Source organism: Lithobates pipiens, unplaced genomic scaffold (genome assembly GCF_037356315.1).
Source record: "Lithobates pipiens isolate NorthernLeopardFrog02 unplaced genomic scaffold, aLitPip1_a1.2 Scaffold_23, whole genome shotgun sequence".
In the NCBI taxonomy this organism is placed as follows: Eukaryota; Metazoa; Chordata; class Amphibia; order Anura; family Ranidae; genus Lithobates; species Lithobates pipiens.
Genome location: NW_027507785.1, coordinates 56258237 through 56283785, shown reverse-complemented (window position 1 = coordinate 56283785; position 25549 = coordinate 56258237). Strand labels below are relative to the sequence as shown.

Genomic DNA, 25549 nt, shown 5'->3' with positions numbered 1-25549 from the left:
ACAGCGATCAGAAAAACGATCGCTTATTAGGCTGGGTTCACACTGGAGCGATGCGGGAACGCCACGAATGCGCGGCGGGTTCCCGCATCGCATGCCTCCCGGCGGCAGTTCACACTGCCCTATGCGAACTGCTGGGAGTGTCAGTGAAATGTTACTGACACCCCCAGATCAGTTCGCATATCGCAGTGCGATCTGCAAACTCGGATCGCATGGTGTGAACACCCATGCGATCCGATTCTGCTGCGGGCCAAAAAAAGGGTCCCGTGCGAATTTGCGGTGGGTGCGGCGGGTGTGGCGGGTGCGGCGGGTGCGGCAAATGGCTGAACTCGAATCGCACAGAGATCGGATGTGATTTGCACTGCAGTGCGGTGCGAATCACATTCGTTCTCATAAACCGCTGCAATGTGAACCCAGCCTTAGTGACACTGGCGACGGGGGGTGATCACGGGGTTAAACCTTTATTGGGGGGGTTAGGGGGGTACATTAGAACTAAAGGGGGCTAACTCTAACTGCCCTAACAGTTATTACAGTCACAAATGACACCAATGCAAAAAAAAAAAAAAATGACATTGGTGTCACTGTGACTGGGGGGCAGGGGTAATTGGGGGGGTGATCGGGGGGTAAAGGGGGGGTGTGAGTGTGCCTGGCATGTTCTACTGTGTGTGTAGAGTGTTGGTGCAACTCACCGATCCGCTCTCCTCCGTGTCGGAACGAAAAATACCGACACGGAGGAGAGAATACATCACTTCCTCTCCTGTGTTTACATTACAGGAGAGGAAGTGATGTCACGGGGGATTCCTATTCGTCGGGAGCGATCGCGAGGGGGTGGCCATGAACGAATGGCCGTCCCCTCGTCCGGGATCGCTCCCGCACGAATACCGACCGCCGCAGGCACCGGGCGGGGGCCCGATCGGGCCCCCGACCCGCGGGAGGCAAGGGACGTACATGTACGCCAATATGCCTGCCCGTGCCATGCTATCGACGTACATCGTCGTGCGGCGGTCGGCAACTGGTTAAAATACATTAAATTTAGTTTATTTACCATAAAATGGAGCTTAGTCATCATGTAGCATGGGGCTGTATATTCTGCAATATTTACATTTTTTTGGTAAACTCATTCAATGAATCCCACTGCATTTATGCATTCACACAAATTTACAGTAACCATGAGAAAAAACAAAGTTCAGGAATATTCCTTTATCCCATTGTTTTGCAAATCTATGTACACTACAAACTGTATGATTAAATCAGTACTGATTTCGCTGTTAACTTGACATTATTATGATTATTCTAAATATGAAACCTTCATTTTGCTTTGTTTGCAAATATTAAAGATTCTAACTACCAGCAAGAATAAGTCCTTACATTTAAAGAGCTCCTGTCATTTCAGTTCCATTATGGCAGCGCCTGTTAGCGGGCGTCCAATCACCTGCTGCCGCCACATCCCTCACCTTGTGGTGTCACCGCCGCATCACCAGCCGTCACATTAAAGTGAATGGGACTGACGGAGAGTCACCAGCGGGTCAGAGGAGGAGCTGCTGGACAGAGATGACAGTTGCTTTTTTTTAAATTATGATTTAACATAGAGTTGATTTAAATCAAATCCACCCTGCAGCAGAGCTAAAGTCCCCCCTCACATACCAGCACCTCCATGTATTCTCCGGGTGTAAACCTGTGTCGTGCATCTGTAAAAATACACATCAGGGCTACATAAGAGGAGGTGTTGAAAATAAAGCTTTGTTAGTTAAGATAAAAAAAAAAAAAAAAACACTGGTTTCTAACTTCTTTAGCTGGCTCCTAAGTTCAAAGCTAATTTGTGAAGCCCTGATAACAGTTAACAAGTGAATGCATAAACATACCGGGTAAAATGCATTATTATTTTATTTACATTTATAACATAAGCAAAAAGATTTGTCCAAGCAAGAAAGAGAGCAAGAAAGAAAGAGAAAGAACCGCATCAAAAATGTAACATGGATGCGTTTTCAATGCATTTCAAAGGGGAAGTGCGTTTTTTTTTTTATCTTTAACCACTTTCCGCCCCCCCGCCCTATAGCAAATGGACGGCGGCAAAGTGGTTTCATAATCCTGACCGGACGTCATATGACGTGATCAGGATTATGAGCCGCTGCGCGCCCCCGGGGGCGTGCATCGCGGCGATCGTTGTTGCGGGGTGTCAGTCTGACACCCGGCAACTACGATCTCGGTAAAGAGTCTCCGGCGGAGACTCTTTACCACGTGATCAGCCGTGTCCAATCACGGCTGATCACAGTGTAAATAGGAAAAGCCGGTGATCGGCTTTTCCTCACTCGCGTCAGGGATTCTAGTCAGTGCCCATAATGGATGCCAATCAGTGCCCACAATGGATGCCAGTGCCCACAATGGATGCCAATCAGTGCCCACAATGGGCGCCAATCAGTGCCCACAATGGGCGCCAATCAGTGCCCACAATGGGCGCCAATCAGTGCCCACAATGGGCATCACTGATTGGCATCCATTAGTGCAATATATTATAATACAATGCCACCTATCAGTTCCCATCTGTGCCGCCTATCAGTGCCTACCCATGCCCACCTGTGCCACTTATCCATGCCCATCCATGCCAATCTGTGCCATCTATCAGTGCCCATCCGTGTCGCCCATCAGTGCCACATATCGGTGTCCATCAATGCCACCTCATCAGTGCCACTTCATCGGTGCCCATCAGTGCCGCCTTATCATTGCCCATCAGTGTAACCCCATCAGTGAAGGAGAAAACTTACTTATTTGCAAAGTTTTGAAACTGAAACAAAAAAAAACATTTTTTTTTTCAAAATTTTCGGTATTTTTTTATTTGTTTAGCAAAAAATAAAAACCGTAGAGGTGATCAAATACCACCAAAAAAAGCTCTATTTGTGGGAAAAAAATGATACAAATTTCATTTGGGTACAGTGTAGCATGACCGCGCAATTGTCATTCAAAGTGCGACAGCGCTGAAAGCTCAAAATTGGTCTGGGCAGGAATGTGTTTAAGTGCCTGGCATTGAAGTGGTTAACTGACCAAAAATGCATCAAGCAGGATTTTTAACACTACAATGGAATCGCAACCAACCAGCGTGAAGACCTACATAGCGTTTAAAAGGGATATAGTTTTCTTGAGCTTTCCTTGCGCTAAAGGTGCAATAAACGGGTGATGATAAATTCATAGTCCTTTAAATTCATGATATGAATTAACCACCCGCCGTACATTGTTAGCACTGATCACTATATTGGTGTCATATGTCCGATTTGTCCGCCGCAATATGGCAGTCCCAATAGAAGTCACTGATCATTACTAGTAAATAAATGAGATATATAGATAGAGAGATATTTATATATATCTCTACAATATACACACACATACACACCTTAGGTTTGTAGACGCTATAACTTTTGTGAAGAACAATCAACATATGCCTATTGGGGTTCCCCCCCCTTACCAAAAACATGTAGCAGATCTTGGCCTAAAGCTGATGAAGAAATTTGATTTTTTTTTTCTTACTGGATGTTTTATAGTGGAAAGTTAAAAAAAAAAAAAAAAAAGTATTTTTTTATAGCGCAAAAAAAAAAAAAAAAAAAAAAAAAAAAAAAAAAAAAAGAAGAAGAAGGGGGAGGTGGTGATCAAACACCATCAAAAGAAAGCTCCATTTGTGGGAAAAACACATACATTTTCTTTGGGTACAGCATTGCACGACCGCGCAATTGTCAGATAAATGAATACTGTGCCGTATCGTAAAAGCTGTCATTTGGTTTTCAGCCAAGTGCATCCTGTATTTTCAGCACCAAAATTGTCTTTTAGTGCACTTCATTAAAACATCTTATGTTTAATGCGGTCTCAGTCCCTAGTGGGGGGATTTTCCCTCTCTCGGGTCAGTAAACTTTTTGATATTCTTTTTATCGCTGCCCGTTTGTGCTTCCCTGCCCTGGTGACATATGTTGCCCTCATATCTCAAGGAAAAGAAAGGAAGTTAAAGTGTTCCTAATGGGATCACAGAGCTAAGAGTTCATGTAGATGGGCGCTGTTTACACATGTCAGGACTTTCCCCATTTCCCTCAATGGCGCAGTGTGGATGACGGCCCTGAGGCGCTCCTCTCAATAGGACAAAAGGGAATCCTGAGCGGCGTTCTTATTACAGGAAAAGTATTTTGAATGCACAAAGCAGTCTTTGATAACACCTTGGTGAGCTCTTAAATATAGTTAGACTTGAGCTTTAGGTCTCCTTCACACGGGGGAACGGATCCTTACGCCCATGCAAAGGGCCATCCTCAGCCACCAGAGATGTGCAGGTTTCTTGTGCAGGCAGCCTGGTCAAATCAATGACAACGCAAGGACCAGACTGCCACACACATCCCCGAGTGTACACCTGTGCAAGTCTGAGGTATGGATCAAGATGCAGAATATGCTCTGATCCGTGTATCGGAGCCACACAGATCTACACTCTAGGATGTGCATATAGATTTGTGCAGGTTCATGCAGTCACTGGTCTCAATTTGATCAGGCTGACTGAATGCCCCTGCATGGGACACCTGTCCATTCCAGGCCGCTGAAGACAGTCCTTCAAATGGGAATACAGATTGGTACGCCTTGGGGCCTTAAAGGTATATCCAAACCCAACAATATATTGAAACTTAACAGTTCTTAGATGTTGCGCCTGCATTCAATTTCTATTTTTTTTCCAGGCATTTTCACCCAGTGAACATACCTCTTCCATGTCTTCCATACCAATTCAGGTCTACACTCATTCTCCCACTGTAGCTATGGGGGCAGCCAAAGTTCTGGCACATACACATGCTGGACTTCAAACATGTCTGCCTGGATTCATCTCCACTTCATGGTGGACTGATGGTATTAGGGGTTTAAAGAAAAAGGGTTTTGGTGCCAAAACCAAAATATGCAGGGTGCACTTGGCTGAAAACTGAAATGACAATTTTTTAAAAGAACATTCAATATGTAAATTGTATTCTATTTAACTTTTTAAACTAATTTAAAACAAATATGACATTTATTGGTCATTATTGGCCCTAGAGCAAAGGGGAAAAAAAATAAAAAATTCACAACTCCGTTTTTAATTTTTTGCGATGTAAGCGAAAAAGTGCGGAAATTTGAAAAAACAAACAATATTTTCTTCTTTCGGTTTTATTTGATTTCTTTTAAAATAGAATTTTGTCAAATTTAAGCCAAAATGTATTCCGCTAAAAAAAAAAAAAAAAAAAAAAAAAAAAAAATGTGGTGTATAATTGGTTTGTGTGATCACAGACATATGTACGCAAATGATCATGTTAGGGCTGCAACTAACGATTATTTTCATAATCGATTAGTTGGCCAATTGTTTCAATTAATCGGTTAATAACCTTAAAATAAAGATTAAAAAAAAAAAGTAATTTTGCTGCGATTTGCATTTTTACATAATTTGTTGTTGGGTAGATTTAAAAAAAAAAACACAAATTGCCGCAAAAATGCATTATTACATGCTTTTCTGCAGCTTCTCCATTGAAGTATATTGAACCAAAAAAAAAAAAAAAAAATAATAGCACAGTTTTGCGTAAAAAATAAATAAAAAAAAAAGTCCTTGTCTTTTCCAAATACGCAGCAGCTGAAAAAAAATCATGGATACGAACGTGTCCCATAGGAAACCATGTAAATGTAGTGTAGTTCTGCAAAAAGCACCAAAAAACACAGAGTTGTGACCCAGGCCTGAGATGTTTAGTAACAAATTGGGGTTAAAAAAACTAATTAGTAAAACAGAGCAAATAATCACTACTGTAAGGGGGTTAATTTTTTACTATGGGACAGTGAAAATATTTACAGTAGCGATTTGCTCTTTTTGTACTATAAAGGGCTAATTTTAGTTTTTTTTAACCCCATTATGTTACTGGCCGATCGATTATGAAAATAGTAATCGATTAATTTCATAATCGATTAGTTGTTTAGGCCCTAGATCATGTACAGATGTGCGCAGGTGATCACGGATGTGTGTGCAGATAATCATTGGGATATGCGATTTTAGTGGGACACATGTGTTTTGGGGACATGTGTGTTTACACTGTGTGGCGACGTGTGTTTACACTATGTTGGTGATCGGTGTGTAAAAAGCTCATACACACTGATCACCAGCCAGCTGCAGTGATCCGCTCTCCTCTCCTCAATGACAACTTCCGTGAGAGGAGAGGAGAGCAGACTGCCTAGCAACCGGCTCTGCGTTTACATCACATGATGGCTATGATTGGCCCTCCTGATCACATGACGGCCGTGTCCAATCACAGAGCCCTCCTGCCGATTGGAGATGCGCCGTGTCCGGGCGACACGAGTGCATCAGGATCGCGCCGCTGTGTGGGCACGCAGGCAATCCTCCTTCTGGAGGACGTTCCTGTTGGTCCACTCAGGAGAGCGCACCCACCCGGCCGTATATGTACATTGGGCGGGTGGGAAGTGGTTAAAAACATTGCAAAGAGCAGGTAAGTATAACAGGTTTGTTACTTTTAAAGAAAATAATGATCTTTACCACACCCACTCATCCCTCCCTCCTGCCAAATCTCACCCCCCGAATCTAGTTGCTTGATAAAAAAAAAAAAAAAAAAAAAAAAACACATTTATAAAATCCAAATTAAATTTTATTACTTTAAAATGGCACAATGATCAAAAAATACGAGAAGTCTTTTATTCTTTAATGTAGAAGAAAAATTCTTAGGTCTGTATGCTTCTGCATTGAACGTTTTACTTGTATGTCTGCACAGCTCAGCGTGCAATTTCAGCAATGAGAAGATGAATGAACTCCAGTAGGGATTGACCGATCTGTTTACAAGACCCCAAAACCCCTCCACTGCACTTCAAAGTTTCCAAAAAGTCAAGATCTGTGTTTTAAAAAAAAAAAAAAAAAAAAGTATTCAAACTGGCACCTTTAACCACTTGGCGCCCAAGGTACGTTCTGGGACGTCCTTGACTTTCCGGGGGTATATCTGAATGATGCCTGAAGCTACAGGCATCATTCAGATATCGGCATTTTCAGCCGGCGATTCCATGCACCATAAGAATGGTCATAGCGGCTGTTCCGCCGGTTGATCGTTCTTACGGGTGGTGGGAGGGGGATGTCCCCCCCCCCCCCCCCCCGCTGCCCTCCGGTGCTTCTACCGACTCACCGCTTCCATTCGGTGAGTCAGACACAGGGTCCGCCGGCCCCCGGATGCTTATTGACCCCATATCTCACTGTAAATAGGTCCGATCATGCCATATTCCTATTACAAGGGATGTTTACATTTCTTGTAATAGGAATAAAAGTAATCAAATTTTTTTTATTTATTTTTTTAAAGTGTCAAACTAAAAAAATAAAAGTAAAATTAACAAAAAATAAATAAAAATAAAATTTAAAGCGCCCCTGTCCCGTGAGCTCGTATGCAGAAGCGAACGCATACGCAAATCCAGCCCACATATGAAAATGGTGTTCAAAGCACACGTGAGGTATCTCCGTGAGCAAGAGCAATAATTCTAGCCCTAAACCCCCTCTGTAACTCAAAACATGTACCGTATATACTCGAGTATAGGCCGACCCGAATATAAGCCGAGGCCCCCAATTTACCCCCAAAAAAACTGGCAAACTTATTGACTCGTGTATAAGCCGAGGGTGAGACATGCCTGTCCATCCCTGTGTGTGTGTCCGTCCGTCCCTGTGTGTCCGTCCGTCCCTGTGTGTCCGTCCGTCCCTGTGTGTCCGTCCGTCCCTGTGTGTCCGTCCGTCCCTGTGTGTCCGTCCGTCCATCCCTGTGTGTGTGTGTGTGTGTCCATCCATCCATCCATCCCTGTGTGTGTGTGTGTGTGTGTGTCCATCCATCCATCCCTGTGTGTGTGTGTGTCTCCATCCATCCATCCATCCCTGTGTGTGTGTGTGTCTCCATCCATCCATCCCTGTGTGTGTGTGTCTCCATCCATCCATCCCTGTGTGTGTGTGTCTCCATCCATCCATCCCTGTGTGTGTGTGTATCCATCCATCCCTGTGTGTGTGTGTATCCATCCATCCCTGTGTGTGTGTGTATCCATCCATCCCTGTGTGTGTGTGTATCCATCCATCCCTGTGTGTGTGTGTGTGTCCATCCATCCATCCCTGTGTGTGTGTGTGTCCATCCATCCATCCCTGTGTGTGTGTGTCTCCATCCATCCATCCATCCCTGTGTGTGTGTGTCTCCATCCATCCATCCATCCCTGTGTGTGTGTGTCTCCATCCATCCATCCATCCCTGTGTGTGTGTGTCTCCATCCATCCATCCCTGTGTGTGTGTGTGTGTGTGTGTGTGTGTGTGTGTGTGTGTGTGTGTGTGTGTGTGTGTCCCGAGCCTTTGTCCCGAGCCTCCGTCCCGTGCCGTGCCTTGCCTCCGTCCCGTGCCGTGCCTTGCCTCCGTCCCGTGTCGTGCCTTGCCTCCGTCCCGTGTCGTGCCTTGCCTCCGTCCCGTGTCGTGCCTTGCCTCCGTCCCGTGCCGTGCCTTGCCTCCGTCCCGTGCCCTCTTCGTCGGCGCCTCGGCGGCCATTGTAAAATTCAAAAGCCGCGCCTCCGCCTTCGCCTGTGATAGGCGGAACACTGAATTTCCCAGCAGCCTGTGTTCCGCCTATCACGGACATCGTCTCATCCTCATCCGTAGTACGAGGATGAGACGATGTCCGTGATAGGCGGAACACAGGCTGCTGGGAAATTCAGTGTTCCGCCTATCACAGGCGAAGGCGGAGCCGGAGGCGCGGCTTTTGAATTATAGAATGGCCGCTGTCTGTCTGCTCGACACGCTGATCGAGCAGGCAGACAGCGATGACTCGAGTATAAGCCGAGGGGGGCACTTTCAGCCTCAAAAAAGAGGCTGAAAATCTCGGCTTATACTCGAGTATATACGGTAACCAGTAAAAAAATAAAATTTTTAAAGCGTCACCTATGGGGATTTTAAAATTCCAAAGTTTGGCGCCATTCCACGAGCGCGTGCAATTTTGAAGCGTGACATGTTGGTATCTATTTACTCGGCGTATCTTCATCTATCACATCATGCAAAAAATTGTGCTAAATTTACTTGCTGTTTTTTTTTTTGTTTTTTGTTTTTTAAAGCATGAAACTTTCTGAAAAAAAAAAAAAACGTGTTCGAAAAGTTGCTGCGCAAATACAGTGCGAGATAAAAAGTTGCAACAACCGTCATTGTATTCTCTAGGGCCTTTGCAAAAAAAAAAAAAAAAAAAAAAAAAAATCATAGGTTTTGGGGTTCTATAATTTTCTAGCAAAAAAATTATGAATTTTACATGTAGGAGAGAAATGTCAGAATTGGCCTGGGTATGAAGTGGTTAAGATGCCAGTAATCCGGGAAGTGATGTCACGATCTCACTTCCGGATTACTAGATCCGAGACCCGAACGAAGCATCGGCTTCGTTCTGGTCTTTGGCTAGCCGGCTGGTTGCTCGGGCCTCCCAGTGGGACGGGAGAACCCGGGCGAGTGTCAGAAGGCGGTGGGATTGTCCCCTCCCATTGCTTGTAAAAACAGCGGAGCGGCTGCTGAGCCGCGTCGGTTGTTATTACAATAAAGCCGACCGTCCGCTCTAAAGAACGGTACCGGGGTGATGCCTGCACCCTGGTAAAACCCCTTGAAGCAATAATCGGTCAGGTTTTTGACCGATACTTCTAAAAAAAGTGAATATTGGCCAGCGATAAAATCTGTCGATTCCCCAAAATCCAGCACATGCGCCATAGCGATGTCATCTCAACCTGGCCCAATGAATACATGCGAAAATCAGTAGCTGGAAGACGACCTACCGAAGGAGGTCAGTGGCCATTAAAAGGGAGCTCTGGGATACCACAGTGCTGAAGTAAAGGAGAGTACTGTTCTGGTTTAAGCAAAGGACAAGTGATGCTACAGTTCTGAGTCTTCTCTTCGTGTCCTTTTTCAGGCATCTACGTCAGTGCCTGCACGACGTGGCTATGTCCTACTGGATGGGAGGGGTCCTCTTAGGCTCCAGCAGACAAACGCAAGGAACCGGAAACTTGCATTGCAGCACTGGGAACCCCCCCCCCCCCCATCCCAAACTGGAACTAAAGGAGATTGTATTATCAACCTGTATAGTGTATGGTCGGCTTTAGGCTCTGAACACACCCAGGGTGTCATGCTGGGACACAGCAATTGTGTCTGTGCAGCCATGTGTCACAATAGATGTAGGTGGTACGAAGTAAAGAGGAGAAATTGCTGGAAGTGATAGCAGAAGTTCTAACATGTGGCTGAGCGAACACACCAGAGGACTTAAAGGGACCGGTCCAAGTTATCCTGGGAATTGTACCCATTGGAGGTGGAGAGCAGTGGAGTAGCATAGCAGTTTACTGAACGCAACATACAAAGGCTTGTCTTTATGCTACAGTGCCTCGAAAAAGTATTCATACCCCTTGAAATTTTCCATATTTTGTCATGTTATAACCAAAAACGTAAATGTATTTTATTGGGATTTTATGTGATGGACCAACACAAAGTGGCACATAATTGTGAAGTGGAAGGAAAACGATAAATGGTTTTCATTACAAATGTGAAAAGCGTGGCGTGCGTTTGTATTCAGCCCCCCCCCCGCCCCAAGTCAATACTTTGTAGAACAACCTTCACTCCATCACTGCAATTACAGCTGCGAGTCTTTTTGGGGATGGCTCTACCAGCTTTGCACATCTAGAGAGGGACATTTTTGCCCATTCTTCTTTGTAAAATCTCTCAAGCTCTGTCAGATTGCATAAAGTGTCTGAACAGCATCCTATATTAGGCTCCAGCCATCTTCCCAGCTTCTTTGTCCCTCCTGAAGAAAAGCATCTCCACGGCATGCACCACCATGTTTCACAGTGGGGATGGTGTGTTCAGGGTGATGTGCAGTGTTGGTTTTCCACCACAGTTTTGCTTTTAGGCCAAAAAGTTCAATGTTGGTCACATCTGACCAGAGCACCTTCTTCCACGTGTTTTCTGTGTCCCCCACCTGGCTTCTCACAAACTGCAGGACTTCTTATGGTTTTCCTTCTGGTCACTCTTCCATAAAGGGCAGATTTGTGGAGAGCACAACTAATAGTTGTCCTGTGGACAGATTCTCCCACCTGAACTGTGGATCTCTGCAGCTCCTCCAGAGTTACCATGGACCCATTGGCTGCTTCTCTGCTGAATGCTCTCCTTGCCCGGCCGGTCAGTTTAGGTGGACGGCCATGCAGATTTGCAGTTGTGCCATATTCTATTTTTGGATGATGGATTGAACAGAGCTCCATGAGATGTTCAAAGCTTGTGATTTTTTTAATATAACCCAACCCCACTTTAAAATTTCTCCACAACTTTATCCCTGACCTGTCTTGGCCTTCATGATGCTGTTTGTTCACAAAGGTTCAATAACAAACCTCTGAGGGTTTCACAGAACAGCTGTATTTATACTGAGATTAAAATTACACACAGATGGACTCCATTTACCAATTAGGCGACTTCTGAAGGCAATCAGTTCCACAAGGTTTTAGTTAGGGGGTATAAGAGTAAAAGGGGCTGAATACATATGTACGCCACACTTTCCACATATTTGAACATAAACATAAAAAATAAATTTTCCCCTTTCATCTTCCAGGACAGTTACTTGAGAGATGATTGGCTCCACCTTCTACAGAAAACACAAAATTGGACACAATTTAAAAGGCCCCTCCCTTGCCTCTGACTCAGTTGTTTTGGGTTTCTAGGCCCCCCCAGGAAGTGCACACCGAAACGTTTGTTTTTTTTCCCATTGGTCTGGTAACTGTGGTTGGTGGAACCCCCTTTTTGGTATATGTCTAGACTAAGCTGTGGCCATGTCTGCTATATTTTTTTCCTACCGAAAAGGTTTCCCCCTTTTTTTCTGCAGATTGTGGGTTTACTTTCACAGGCGACTCCCATGCCCCAGTGTCCTCAGGTCTGCAGTGCATCCTGCCAGGGTGGACTTAGGGCAGTGTTTCTCAAATCCAGTCCTCAGGCCCCCCCAACAGGTCATGTTTTCAGGTTTTCCATTATTTTTCACAGGTGATTTGATCAGTTTCACTGCCTTAGCAATTACCACAGCCGTTTCATCTGAGGGAAATCCTGAAAACATGACCTGTTGGGGGGCCTGAGGACTGGATTTGAGAAACACTGACTTAGGGGGAAGAGGATGGGCGGGAGTTAGCTCCCCGATGTTCATATTGCTCCCAAGGTATACCAAAACGGCCATGGATGTCACACTTCCGGTCACGTGGCAAGATGGCTTTGAAACTTGGAAGTGGCAGGACGCATTTCCAGATGTCAGATCTTTTATTCCGGGCTAGCAATGCGAGGACAGGCTGTCTGGGCGACCGCTGCTAGAGGCACAGGGAGCTCTGCTGGGTACACACAGGCAAGCTCTTGGCCCAGTGGCGTGGCACGCGGGATTGGAGCTCCTTTGTTACAGCAACCTTCCCTGTCTGCTAGGGGTCTTTCCTCATGCACATCCCTGCGGATGGATCACCCGCTCCAACTGATCCAGTGGATACATCCAATTCCAATGCTGCTCCCAAGGTATAGGTCTCCTGATTACAATATATGAGAGCCAACAGAGCAGGGGATTTGGTTGTTTTACCAAATTCAGTGAGAAAGTATTGCTTTTTCCTCTCTGCTCATTTCCTAGGCTGACAAACCTAAGAAAATAGTGTGGGAACTGTAGGGTCTAGGCTTCCAGATAGCTGTAAAAAGCTTGTGAAAGTTGTGTTTCTTCAGTGGCAGGTTCTGATTCTGTTGCCTCTAATCGCTTCTGGACCAGCCGTACTGCGGCAGGTTGTCTCCCATGCATGAAACCACGTAGCTATATGCCGGCTCACGGGGTCCGGATAGACACGCGCTGCACAGCGGAGGTGCCGATGCTCGTGGCCGACGGTAACGATGACCACCAGCCACGAGCAATCGTAACCAGGAGACACAGAACAGGGATGAGTGTGTGGAAACACACTTCCCTGTTCTGACAGGTGTGACAGATCGTGTGTTCCTATTAACTAGGAACCACGATCCGTTAGTCCCCTCCCCTTCAGTTAGAATCTCCTCCCAGGGAACAGTTAACCCCTTCACTTTCGGTGACATTTTTAAATGGCACTGATAGCTGTATTACTGTAAATGGTTCCAAAAACATGTCAAAATTTAAAAAAAAGTACAAAATATTGTGTTTTTCTTCAAAATTGTCGCCCTTTGTTTATAGCGCAAAAAATAAAAATGCTGAGGCGATCAAATACCACCAAAAGAAAGCTCTATTTGCGGGGGAAAGGGAAAAAAAAAACACAACAATTTTATTTGGGTACAATGTCGCACGCCTGCGCAATTGTCAGTTAAAGCAACAGTGCTGAAATCGCAAAAAATGCTCTGGTCAGAAAAAGGGGGTAAATTCTTCCAGGTCTGAAGTGGTTAAAGGAATTGATGGCTTCTATGAAAAGGTGGTTTCCTCTTTTCAGTCCTTTAACGATAAGTTAGCAGGCCTAGGTCCTTCAAAGTCTGATGGTAATTCAGGAGCATTCAGCAATGGCTAGATCTCTACCTCTCTTAGTATCAGAGATCATTAGTTCACAGACAGTTTCTGACCTGAAAGACGGAGGAGATTTCACTATCTACATCTGATGAGGGGTCTGCATCAGAGGTAGTAGAGACTATTAGCGCAGCTACATATCCTTTTCCTATTGAAGATACTGAACTGTTAAAAGCAGTTTATACTTCTGAACAGATTGAGATGCCGCAGCAGACTCAGTCTGCTCAGGATAAAAATATACAGGAACCCAATATAAACCTAGGTCTTTTCCACAATGCTATTCTCTCAAAGACGTGATCCTTTCTGAGTGGAAAGAACCTGAAAGAAGGTTGTTCCGGTCTAGAAGCCAAACGAGAAGCTTTCCCTTTCAGTCCGACTTTGAAGAGGTCACAGGTATCTAAAAAGTCAGATCTCAGAGGATTCTGGAGGATCAAATGGACAGGAAGGCTGATGCTCTTCTATTGTAAAACCTGGGGTGCCTCTGCTTTTTCTCTTGGTCCTGCCCTAGAGTCCACTTGTGTCGCTAGGAATCTGGATGTGTGGGTTCAATGGCTGGATGGCCTTCTTTCCTCCAACACTACTGTGGAGGAGGAGGAGGTCAGGGAGTCTCTCCCCCTTATTGCCAAGTCTGTTGCATTTCTGGCTGACGCGGCAGCAGATAGATCAGTGGCGAGAACCTCAGCACTCGTTAATTGGACAAGATGAGCCATCTGGTTGAAATCCTGGGAGGGGGAATCTAACCTCCAAGAATAAACTGTGGGGATTCCCTTTGAGGGCAAGCTTTTATTCGGTTCCACCTTAGAGGAAGTCTTAGTTCGTTCCTCAGAGAAGAGTAAACAGTTCCTGTCTTCTCAGAGGAATAGGCCTCAGGAGTAAAGCCTCGTACACACAATCCGCTGTTGGCAGGGGGTTGCCTGTTGACATACTCTTGTCCTAAAATCTGACCGTTCGTACGCTCCATCTGACAACTGTTGTCCAACTTTTGGCCAACAAATGGTGGGTAGCAGGCTAGCAAGTTTTTGGTGGACAGTGGTCTGTTGTCTGATTTTTGTATCATCAGTACACAAGTCCATCACACAAAAGTTGAAAGTACAAACACGCATGCTTGGAATCAAACACTAAAATTAGCAGAAGGGGCCCAAAGGGTGGTGCTCAAGAGCTGAAATTCCTTGTAGTAAGTCACTACATTTGTGTTTGTTGGCTGACAATTGTGTGTCATTAGTCTGCAAGACAAGATCAAGGCTCACGCCCTGAAGACAAAAATCAGACGCTCGGTTGGCCAACAATCAGATTGTGTGTACGAGGCTTAAGGGGCCTTTTTGTAGCTTCTAGAACAAAGCTAATTTTAAAGACCAGTGGTAAACAGACCAAAAATAAATAGTGAAGGAAAGAGAAATGGTAATTTAACAAAGGACAAGGCAAAAAAAGGGGGGGGGGGTACTCTTTGCTCCTTCAGCCCCTACCGAGAATGTCCAGTGATGCCAGGTTGGGGGTAGGAGAAAGGTTGACCCATTTCGCCAAAGAATGGGCAGAGGTCACCAAGAATCTTTATCCTCCAGATCATAGAAGAGGGATACAGATTGGAATACACACTCCTCCCCCTCAAAGATTTTTTTCTCACCCATCTGCCCAGGGACCAAGAGAGACGGCACGCAAGGTTAGATCTGATCTCTCTGTGGGAATCGGAACAGGTCATTTCTCCTGTTCCAGAAGACCAAAAAATGTCAAGGGTTCCATTTTCACATTTTTCTTGTGAAGAAAGCTTTCAGGTTCTTAGTTTACAGATGATTCCAGGTGGAAGGTATTTACTCAGTCAGGAATCTGTTGCTGACAGAAGTTTTCATGGTAGCTCTGGATCTTCAGGACGCTTACCTTCATGTTCCAATCTACTAGAATCATCAGATTCCTGAGATATGCGATCCTCACGGAAAACAGTCCATGGCGTTGGCAGTTCAGAGCCCTTCCTTTTGGTCTCTCGGATTTTTCTCACGAAAATCATGGCCTATGGTCGGATACTAAAGATCTTAATCGTTCCGTATCTGGACAATTTTTTGTTCTTCGCCAAGAAGAAAAAGAACACTTTTACAGGATCTACAGGTAATTTTGAAGACCTTTTGGAAGTTGGGCTGGAAGGTCAATCTGGAGAAGTCTTGCTCGCTTCCCTCCCAGAATGTTCTCTTTTTGGGTTACCTGATAAATTCAGTCACCCAAAAGATTTTTCTTCCGGTGGTAAAGATAGCAAATATCCTTCCCTCCATGCAGAGTTTCAGGTTAGTCCTGCAACCATCCCTTCGTCAAATTATGCCATTATTGGGCTTAATGACTTGCGGCCATTCCAGCTGGTGCCATGGACCCAATTGCATTCCAGGCCCCTTTAGGCATTTCTTCTGCATCATTGGGATCGCAAGAAAGACTCCCTGAATCAGCCTGTTCAACTTCCAGAAGATTCTCTCAATCTGTTCTGGTGGGAGCAGCCACAAGATCTGCAGGGAGGGAAGACTTGGGCACAGCATTCCCCAATAAAAATGATCACAGATGCCAGCCTGTGGGGGTGGGGAGCTCATTCAGAGCACTTGCATGCTCAAGGCTCCTGGCTGCCAGAAGGGGTAGTCCAGTCCTCAAACTTCAGAGAACTTTTAGCTGTGGGGAAGACTTTAGTAGCTCTGGAGGCAGGCGTCATTGGCAAGGGACCTTTTTTCAGACAATGCCACAACCGTGGCATACCTTAACAAGTAGGAGAGGCACTCGCTCAGACAGGCTTCTATTCATGAGCCAGCAGATTCTTACCTGGCCAAAGAACAAGGTTTCTTCTGTCAGTGCAGTTCACATCAGTGGGACTACAAATGTTCTGGTAGACTATATGAGCAGAGTAAGTATCTGCTGCTGCAACTGGGAACTGAACCAAGAAATTTTCCAGGAGATCATACTGAAGTGGGGTGTTCCCAAAGTGGATCTTTTTGCATCCACTCAACAGGAAGCTTCCCAGCTTTCTTCTCACTGAAGAGAGGTGGGGTCCTTAGGGACAGATGCATTCACTTTCCTGTGGGATTTCACTCTGGCCTACGCCTTCCCCTCCATTGCCCTTGCCAATTCCGAAGATTATTCGGGAACGGGCACAAGTTGTCCTGGTTGCCCCTTGGTGGCCCAGGAGGAGTTGGTTCTCCGCACTGAAAGCACTTTCGATGCTGGAGCTCCATCAAGGGCCAGTACTCCACCCAAACCCTCAGACTTACCGTTTGACGGCCTGGAGGCTGAGCAGGGCAACCTACAACTAAAAGGGTGTTTAAAGTTGTTGAGACCATTCTAGACAGCCGTAAGTTAGTCACTAGAAAGATTTATGGGAAAGTGTGGAAGATTTGTTTTCTGGCCAAAGAAAGCAGGAGTCTAGTCCTTTTCTATCCCCTGTATACTGGATTATTTATAGAAAGGGGTGGAAAAAGCTGTCGGCACCCTTAGGGTTCAGGTTGCTGCCCTGTCTATGTTCATGGTAAAAAAGACTAGCTGAGGAGCCTTCGATTAACAGATTTCTCTCAGCAAGAGCTAGACGCACACCCAAAGTTATTAAACAGACCCCCCCCCTCCCTCCAGGATTTGTCGTTCGTATTGAATGCTCTTACCAGGGCTCCCTTTGAACCATTAGATGATGCCTCTTTGAAATGGATTAGTTTCAAACATGCCTACAGGGCACTTACACCCCCTTCCTGCCCAGGCCATTTTTCAGCTTTCATCGCGGTCGCACTTTGAATGACAATTGCAAGGTCATGCTACACTACCCAAAACACATTTTTCATCATTTTCGTCACACAAATAGAGCTTTCTTTTGGTGGTATTTAGTCACTGCTGGGTTTTTTTTTGTTTTTTTTGTAAAAAAATACCAAAAATTTAGAAAAAATTTTTTTATTTACTTAATTTCTGTCAGTAAATTTTGTAACCAAGTAATTTTTCTATCACTTATGGGTACTGATGAGGAGGCACTAACATGCTGCACTTATGGGCAGTGATAGGCAACAGTGATGTGCACTGATTGCTGCCACTGGTGGCCAATAATTGTAATCAGGGCACTGATGATCAGTGCCCTGAGTACATCCCTAGATGTCCCCTGAGAGGATGCTGCTGCTGATTGGCTCTCCTCAGTCAGTGTGAGGCGAGGAGCGCGGATTACCGCCATCTCCATGTTTACATGTGACCGGCTGTGATTGGACACAGCTGATCACATGGTTAAAGAGCCGCGGACATGGCGCGACCCCGATCTCTGTAAAGAGCCATGTCCTAGCAACACAGCGTGGGCCACGTGAGAGCGGCCTCTCTGGGACGCGGTCATATGATGCCGTCCCAAAATGAGAGCCGCACCGCCCCGTCATTTGACGGTGGGTGGGTGGGCGGCGACTAGTTAAAGATGGCCAAAATAAAGGTCAAAAAACTTTGGGGAGAAGGATTTCTAATTTGCAGCCCCTCTCTTGTAAAGACCCTTTCTTGAGAATTTTAGATGAAAGGGCAGCGATTAGTCCTGATCCTTTGTACTTACTCAAAGTCTCGACCAATTTTCAGATCCCAGGAGGTAGTTCTTCCTTAGTTTTTGTTCCTCCCCCAGGAATTCAGAGGAGGAAAGATTATTTTGGATGAAGAGAAGTCTTCTACATTATTTAGAAGTGTCTAGCGAGTTTAGGAAATCCTCCCAACTCCCGATTTCATTTAGTGGCCCCAAAAAGGGGACCAAAGCATCCCAGGGGTTCCATTTCCAGATTGATTAAGGGAAACTATTTACTGAAGCTTACAGGTTGTCAGGTCAGACCCCTCCTTCCAGAGCTGGAGCTCATTCTACTAGATCTCTGTCCACATCATAGGCAGAAAGAGCAGTAGCCTCATGGGAAGAAATATCCAAAGCTGCTGTCTGGTCCTCCTTTCATCAAGCTTTATAGAGTGCATCTGATTTGTGTCTCCTGTAGAAGGCAAAGTCCATCATCTCTCAAGTAGCTGTCCTGGAAGATTCTTGGATATATTGTTGCGTCTAATAGGGGGGGGTTATCATTTTCCTTCCACTTCACAATTATGTGGCACTTTGTGTTGGTCTATCACATAAAATCCCAATAAAATACATTTTTGGTTGCAACATGACAAAAATGTTGAGTTTCAAACACAGCAAAGACAAAAAACACTCCCCAGGCGCACAGTTAACCCTTTGATCGCCCCTGTTAACCCCTTCCCTGCCAGTGTCATTAGTACAGTGACCGTGCATATTTTTAGCACTGATCTCTGTATTAGTGTCACTGGTTCCCACAAAGTGTCAGTATCCGACTGTCCGCCGCAATATCGAAATCCTGCTATAAGCCCTGGTTCACACTGATGCCACTTTGAAATAGTGTTACTTCACTTGAAGCATCGTGATGCCAAAGTGGCACTGTCAGCGCGATTTCAGGGGCTACTCGAAAGACGTCTGTGCGGCTTCATGCACAGATGTCTATTGAAGGTGCGCCTGAAAAAAAAAAATTAAAAATCGGCAAAGTGTAGTGCAGGAACTACTTTTGCAAATCGGTGCGGCGCTGCAAAGTCAAATTGGAACGGTGCCACTGCCAGCGATAGGCTGTGACTTGGCATGCGATTTGACCTGTCAAATTGCATGACGAATGGCTCTGAAGTGAACGAGGGTGAAGTTGCTGATCGCTGCCATTGCTAGTAAGAAGAAAAAAAATGAATAATAAAATAATGTGTATATATTTTCCATGGTTTGTAGACGTTAGAACTATTGCACAATCCAATATACGCTTATTAGAAGTTCCCCCCCAAAATTATGTAGCAGGATCTATATTGGCCTAAATTGATGGAGAAATTAGATTTTTTATTTTTTTACTTTTTTTATTTTTAAGTTTTTTATTTTTTATTTTTTTTGTTTATAGCACACAAAGCTAAGGCCGCGTACACACGGGCGGACTGTTCGCCCAACTTAGTTTGTCAAACAATCCGACAAACAGTCTGCTCAAAATTTGCATGAGCGGACTTGACCACACACGATGAACGAACAGTCCGCTGAAAGCGTGCGCGATGACGTGAACGGCACGTACGACGGGACTAGAAAAACGACGTCCTATACACTGCAATGCAACCTTCGGCGTGTAAATCCTTTCTGAGCATGCGCGGAACTTAGTTTGACGAACAAGCCTACACACGAGCGGACTGTCCGCTCAAACCAAGTTTCAGCGGACTGTCTTACGGGAATTCCGAAAAACTTTGTTCGTCAGACTGTCCGCTGAAACTGTCCGCTGAAGCCCACACACGAGCGGACTGTCCGCTGAAACACTGTTCAGTGGACAAAGTTGGGCGAACAGTCCGCCCGTGTGTACGCGGCCTTAGAGTTCATGGAGACGGGCGTTGTTTATACCAGTCTCTGAAACACTCAAGCACAGGTCAGGACTTTCCCCATTCACCTCAATGGTGCAGTGTGGATGGTTTGGGGGGTAGCAGGTATCTGCTTGCCACAGTGCTTGGGAATGGAAGTCCACCCCGCCCCCCCCCCCGCAGTCTTCTGGGACAATGACAGGTCCCAGAAGACTGCACCCACCATTCACAAAGAAGCATATTAGTGCAAATATAGGTGTGCCGAGAGTATACAGCTAACAGAAAGCTGTCAACTGCTGCTTGCGATCAGGAGCTTTCCGTTCATGTAGCCGCTATGACAGCCAATCGCATTGTCATATACCCCACCCCGTTTTACTAAACCCCTTAAAGGGCCAGTAAGCGCCAGCTCAAAGGCGATGTAAAGGTTTGTGTTTTTTCACCTTCACCTGTCCCCCCCCCCCCATTTTACTTACCTGAGCCCTCAAACTTTCCCACGGGGACATGCGTGCGCGCGCTCTCTGCGCCCAGGGTTCTCAGCTCTTGATTCCATAGATTGATAGCAGCACAGCCATTGGCTCCCGCTGCCGTCAATCAAATCCAATGACAAGGGGGGCAAGTCCTGCATTCGGCGGGCGCTCCCATAAGGTAACCCCCCCCGTCTGGGAGAGTGCTTCTCTTAGGGGGGTTATTTGATGTGGGAAGAGCCACCGGGGGGGGGGGGGGCAGAAGAGGTTAGGGACCACTCTGTGCAAAATGAGCTGCACAGTGGAGGCAAGTATGATGTGTTCTATAAAAAAAAAGAAAAAAGAAAAGAAAAAAAAAAGGGGGGGGACCTTTAGTGTCACTTTAAAAAGGAAGCCAAAATGGGAATTAAGATTGTTGTTTTCTTAGCGAAGCATGAGCTCTGTCCATATAGGATACAATCTTGTAGAAAAGAGGAATAAATATATATATATATATCCACTTAAGGACCTCCTCCTGCACATATGTCGGCAGAATGGCACAGCTGGGCACAAGCACGTACCTGCACATTGCTTTTTAAGTGCCCAGCCATGGGTTGGGAGCCCTCCCGACCCGCTCCTGAGCTCCGGGGCCAGCGGACCCGATCGCCGCTGATGTTCCGTGATCGGGTCACAGAGCTGAAGAACGAGGAGAGGTCTGTGTAAGCAAACCTCTCCCCGTGCTTCCTAGTGTGGCTGTCACCGATCATATCTTACCTTTTATAGGGAAAGACGATCAGTGACGTCACATGCCATGCCACGCCCCCCTACAATATAAAAAAAAAAACAAAGCAAAAAAAAAAACATAACGTCATACATAACATCCACACTGCCCCCTAGTGGTTAACTCCTTCACTGCCAGTGTCATTTACACAGGAAATCAGTGCATTTAATTAGCACTGATTGCTGTATAAATGACAATGGTTCCAAAAATGTGTCAAAAATGTCCAATGTGTCTGTCATAACGTGGCAGTCACAATAAAAAATTTGCTGATCGCCGTCATTACTAGTAAAAAAAAAAATTATTAATAAAAACGCCATAAAACTATCACCTATTTTGTAAAGGCTATAACTTTTGCGCAAACCAATCGCTAATTGAGATTTTTTTCTTACCAAAAATACGTAGAAGAATACTTATCAGTCTAAACGGAGGCCTAAAATGTTTTTTTTTTTTATATATATATATATATTTTTGGGGGATATTTATTATAGCAAAAAAATACTGCATTTTTTTTTTCAGAATTGTCGCTCTACTTTTGTTTATAGCACAAAAAATAAAAACCCGCAGGGGTGATCAAATACCACCAAAAGAAAGCTCCATTTGCGTGGGGAAAAAAAAAAAAAAAGGACATCAATTTTGTTTGGGTGCCATGTCGCACCACTGCGCAGTCAGTCAGTTAAAGCGACGCAGTGCCAAATCGCAAAAAGAGGCCTGGTCCTTTAGCTGCAAATTGGTCCGGGGCTTAAAGCGGGAGTCCGCCGGGACTCCGCGTTTTTTTTTTTTTTTTTAAAGTCAGCAGCTACAAATACTGCAGCTGCTGACTTTTAAAATAGTGACACTTACCTGTCCAGCGCGCCCGCGATGTCGGCACCCGAAGCCGATCTCTAGATCGACACTCGAGTGCTGCCGCCGCCGCCATCTTGGGTATGGGAATCAGGAAATGGAGCCTTTCGGCTTCATTTCCCGGTTCCCTACTGCGCATGCGCGAGCCGCGTTGCGCAATGAGGACGGTCCCCGCTGCCTCTGGGATCTGTGTGTTTCCCAGCAGGCAGCGGGGCACTTGCGGAAGGGGGCGTAATGTACGCCCCTTTCCGCAGAGAGCTAGCCCGGAAGTGGGTGCAGATACCTGGATTATCCAGGTAACTGCACCCCCCTCCCCCCTCCCCCCTGAAAGGTGCCAATTGTGGCACCGGAGGGGGGGGGGGGAATCCAATGAGCGGAAGGTCCATTTTAGGGTGGACCTCCGCTTTAAGTGGAGAAATTATATATATATATATATATATATATATATATATATATATATATATATATATATATATATATATATAAAAAATTCCCTTTCTATTTTTTTATTATTATTTTTTCCTCTCAATAGTGGGCCCTGGTTTGATACCATGTGACTGTGTTGTGATGGTTTGTCCTATTACATTGATGATGGGAGCAGTCACATATCACATATATCAGGACCCTCTATATTAAATGGTAGAAGAGAGGAAAAAATAAAAAAATAAAATGTTATATACACACACAACAATCAGATGGTATGGTCAGCTATAGATGAAGCCCCGCCCATACAGTCACGTGACTCCTCCCCTTCTCTCAGTGAATGAGCCTCTTTTTTTTTCTAGCGCGCGCTCCCGCCAGCTCAGTCTTTTTTTTCACCCGTGTGGCCCCGCCCCTCCCCTGGAGAAGCCGCGCAGGCGCGCTCCCTGGGCTCTCCAGAAACCTCCGCGGGCGCTCACGTGACCCCCGCACACTCTCACCAGATGTCTCAGAAAGAAATAAAAAAAAAAAAGAAAATAAAAAAAATCTCGGAGAAATCGGGGGGAGTCGGGAGGAGCGCGAGCTGCGCGGTCACGCGCCTGTGTGACGTGTCGCGAGCCGGCGAACCCCGCGCTTTTTTCTCTCAGTAGCTGGTGCGCGGGGGCGCGCCTTAAGGCAGTGACAGGCGAGTGTCGGGAGCGCGCGCTGTGTGGAGAATACACAGGGGGGAGGGGATGGGGGGGGGGTACGGATAGAAGCGGGGATGGGGGGGGTTCCGGTATCCCCCCTATCTCTCCCCCGGGCTGTGGAGGGTACGGCGGAGGGCCTCGGCTGGTCCCGCCCGGATCACTCACCTCCCCGCCCGCTTGTTGTCCGGAGACGGCTGCGTGTCTCCCGTCCTCCCCGGCCCGGCTCACTCCTCCTCACACCCGGCGGGCCCGGCTCCGTTCCCCGCGTCCTTCTCCCGGGGTGGGGGGCTCTCCCGATTCTTCTCCTCGGTCGGCTGGATTATTTTCGCCTCACAGCTCCCTGGGCGCCATCTTACATTCACAGCCCGTCAGCCAATCGCGGCCCCGGCGCTCGGCCTCGCGAGCTCTGAGGGGGGAAGTCTCGCGAGAAGACGAGGGGCGGCCCCCGGGTGCGCTTAAAGGGGACGCGCCGCCCTGGAGCGCGGAGGGGGAGGGGGGGGGAGATCACCCGGGTCATCCTCCGGCTTCACTCTTTCCCTCTGGCCGCTATTGTAAATAAACATATGGCGGGGGAATCACCAACCTCTCCTAGAGAAAAGCATGATTGCCCGCCTGTCATCCTGGGGTGGGGTATATATTGTTGCTGGGGGATTGTTACTGGAGGGGGTCTATATTATTTCCGGGGGGTGTCTGATGTTGGGGGGGATCTATTGTTGCTGGGTGCAGAGGATTTATTTTACTGGTTTTCTTCTTACCATTGACAATTAAAATGATTTACCATCACAAAATAATACCTGGTTCTGTAGTCAATAAAATGGATGGTGCTTGGAGGTGGGACCAAAGGAAAGTGCTCAGAGATAAGTAGGAGGTGGAACCAAGGGGTGGTGCTCGGAGGTGGGACCAAGGGGCGGTGCTCAGAGGTGGGACCAAGGGGCGGTGCTTGGAGGTTAGTAGGAGGTGGAACCAAGGCACCGTGCTCGAAGGTGGAACCAAGGTATGGTGCTCGGAGTTGAGTAGGAGGTGGAACCAAGGGACGGTGCTCAGAGGTGAGTAGGAGGTGGAACCAAGGCACAGTGCTCAGAGGTGAGTAGCAGGTGGAACCAAGGGACGGTGCTCAGAGGTGGAACCAAGGGACGGTGCTCAGAGGTGGAACCAAGGGACGGTGCTCAGAGGTGAGTAGGAGGTGGAACCAAGGGGCGGTGCTCGGTGGTGGAACCAAGGGGCGGTGCTTGGAGGTTAGTAGGAGGTGGAACCAAGGCACCGTGCTCGAAGGTGAGTAGGAGGTGGAACCAAGGTACGGTGCTCAGAGTTGAGTAGGAGGTGGAACCAAGGGACGGTGCTCGGAGTTGAGTAGGAGGTGGAACCAAGGGACGGTGCTCAGAGGTGAGTAGGAGGTGGAACCAAGAGATGGTGCTCAGAGGTGAGTAGGAGGTGGAACCAAGGCACAGTGCTCAGAGGTGAGTAGGAGGTGGAACCAAGGGACGGTTTTCAGAGGTGAGGTCGGTGGTGGAACCAAGGGGCGGTGCTCGGGGGTGGAACCAAGGGGCGGTGCTCGGTGGTGGAACCAAGGGGCGGTGCTCGGTGGTGGAACCAAGGGGCGGTGCTCGGTGGTGGAACCAAGGGGCGGTGCTCGGTGGTGGAACCAAGGGGCGGTGCTCGGTGGTGGAACCAAGGGGCGGTGCTCAGAGTTGAGTAGGAGGTGGAACCAAGGGACGGTGCTCGGTGGTGGAACCAAGGGGCGGTGCTCGGTGGTGGAACCAAGGGGCGGTGCTCGGTGGTGGAACCAAGGGGCGGTGCTCGGTGGTGGAACCAAGGGGCGGTGCTCAGAGTTGAGTAGGAGGTGGAACCAAGGGTCGGTGGTGGAACCAAGGGACGGTGCTCGGTGGTGGAACCAAGGGACGGTGCTCGGTGGTGGAACCAAGGGACGGTGCTCGGTGGTGGAACCAAGGGATGGTGCTCGGTGGTGGAACCAAGGGGCGGTGCACAGAGGTGGAACCAAGGGACGGTGCTCAGAGGTGAGTAGGAGGTGGAACCAAGGGCCGGAGGTGGAACCAAGGGACGGTGCTCAGAGGTGAGTAGGAGGTGGAACCAAGGGCCGGAGGTGGAACCAAGGGACGGTGCTCAGAGGTGAGTAGGAGGTGGAACCAAGGGACGGTGCTCGGTGGTGGAACCAAGGGATGGTGCTCGGTGGTGGAACCAAGGGGCGGTGCCCAGAGGTGGAACCAAGGGGCGGTGCTCAGAGTTGAGTAGGAGGTGGAACCAAGGGACAGTGCTCGGTGGTGGAACCAAGGGACGGTGCTCAGAGGTGAGTAGGAGGTGGAACCAAGGGCCGGAGGTGGAACCAAGGGATGGTGCTCGGTGGTGGAACCAAGGGGGCGGTGCTCGGTGGTGGAACCAAGGGGCGGTGCTCAGAGTTGAGTAGGTGGACCCAAGGGACGGTGAGTAGGAGGTGGAACTAAGGGACAGTGCTTGGAAGTAGGCAGGGGTGGAAACAAGGGACAGTGTTCAGAGGTGAGT

The 25549-nt window shown here is 47.1% G+C and overlaps 1 protein-coding gene across 6 annotated transcripts in view; it reads right to left on the bottom strand.

Moving 5' to 3' along the window:
- Window positions 1-23439, bottom strand: part of QRICH1 (glutamine rich 1) — a 78891-nt gene extending 55452 nt beyond the window's left edge. For 3 of the 6 annotated variants that reach the window (XM_077451666.1, XM_077451667.1, XM_077451668.1), the window contains exon 1: window positions 23198-23439. The gene's annotated coding sequence lies outside the window, so the exon portion shown is untranslated. The remainder of the gene's footprint in view (window positions 1-23197) is intronic. The other 3 variants (XM_077451670.1, XM_077451671.1, XM_077451672.1) reach the window with 1 other exon arrangement.
- Window positions 23440-25549: the final 2110 nt, after the last annotated feature.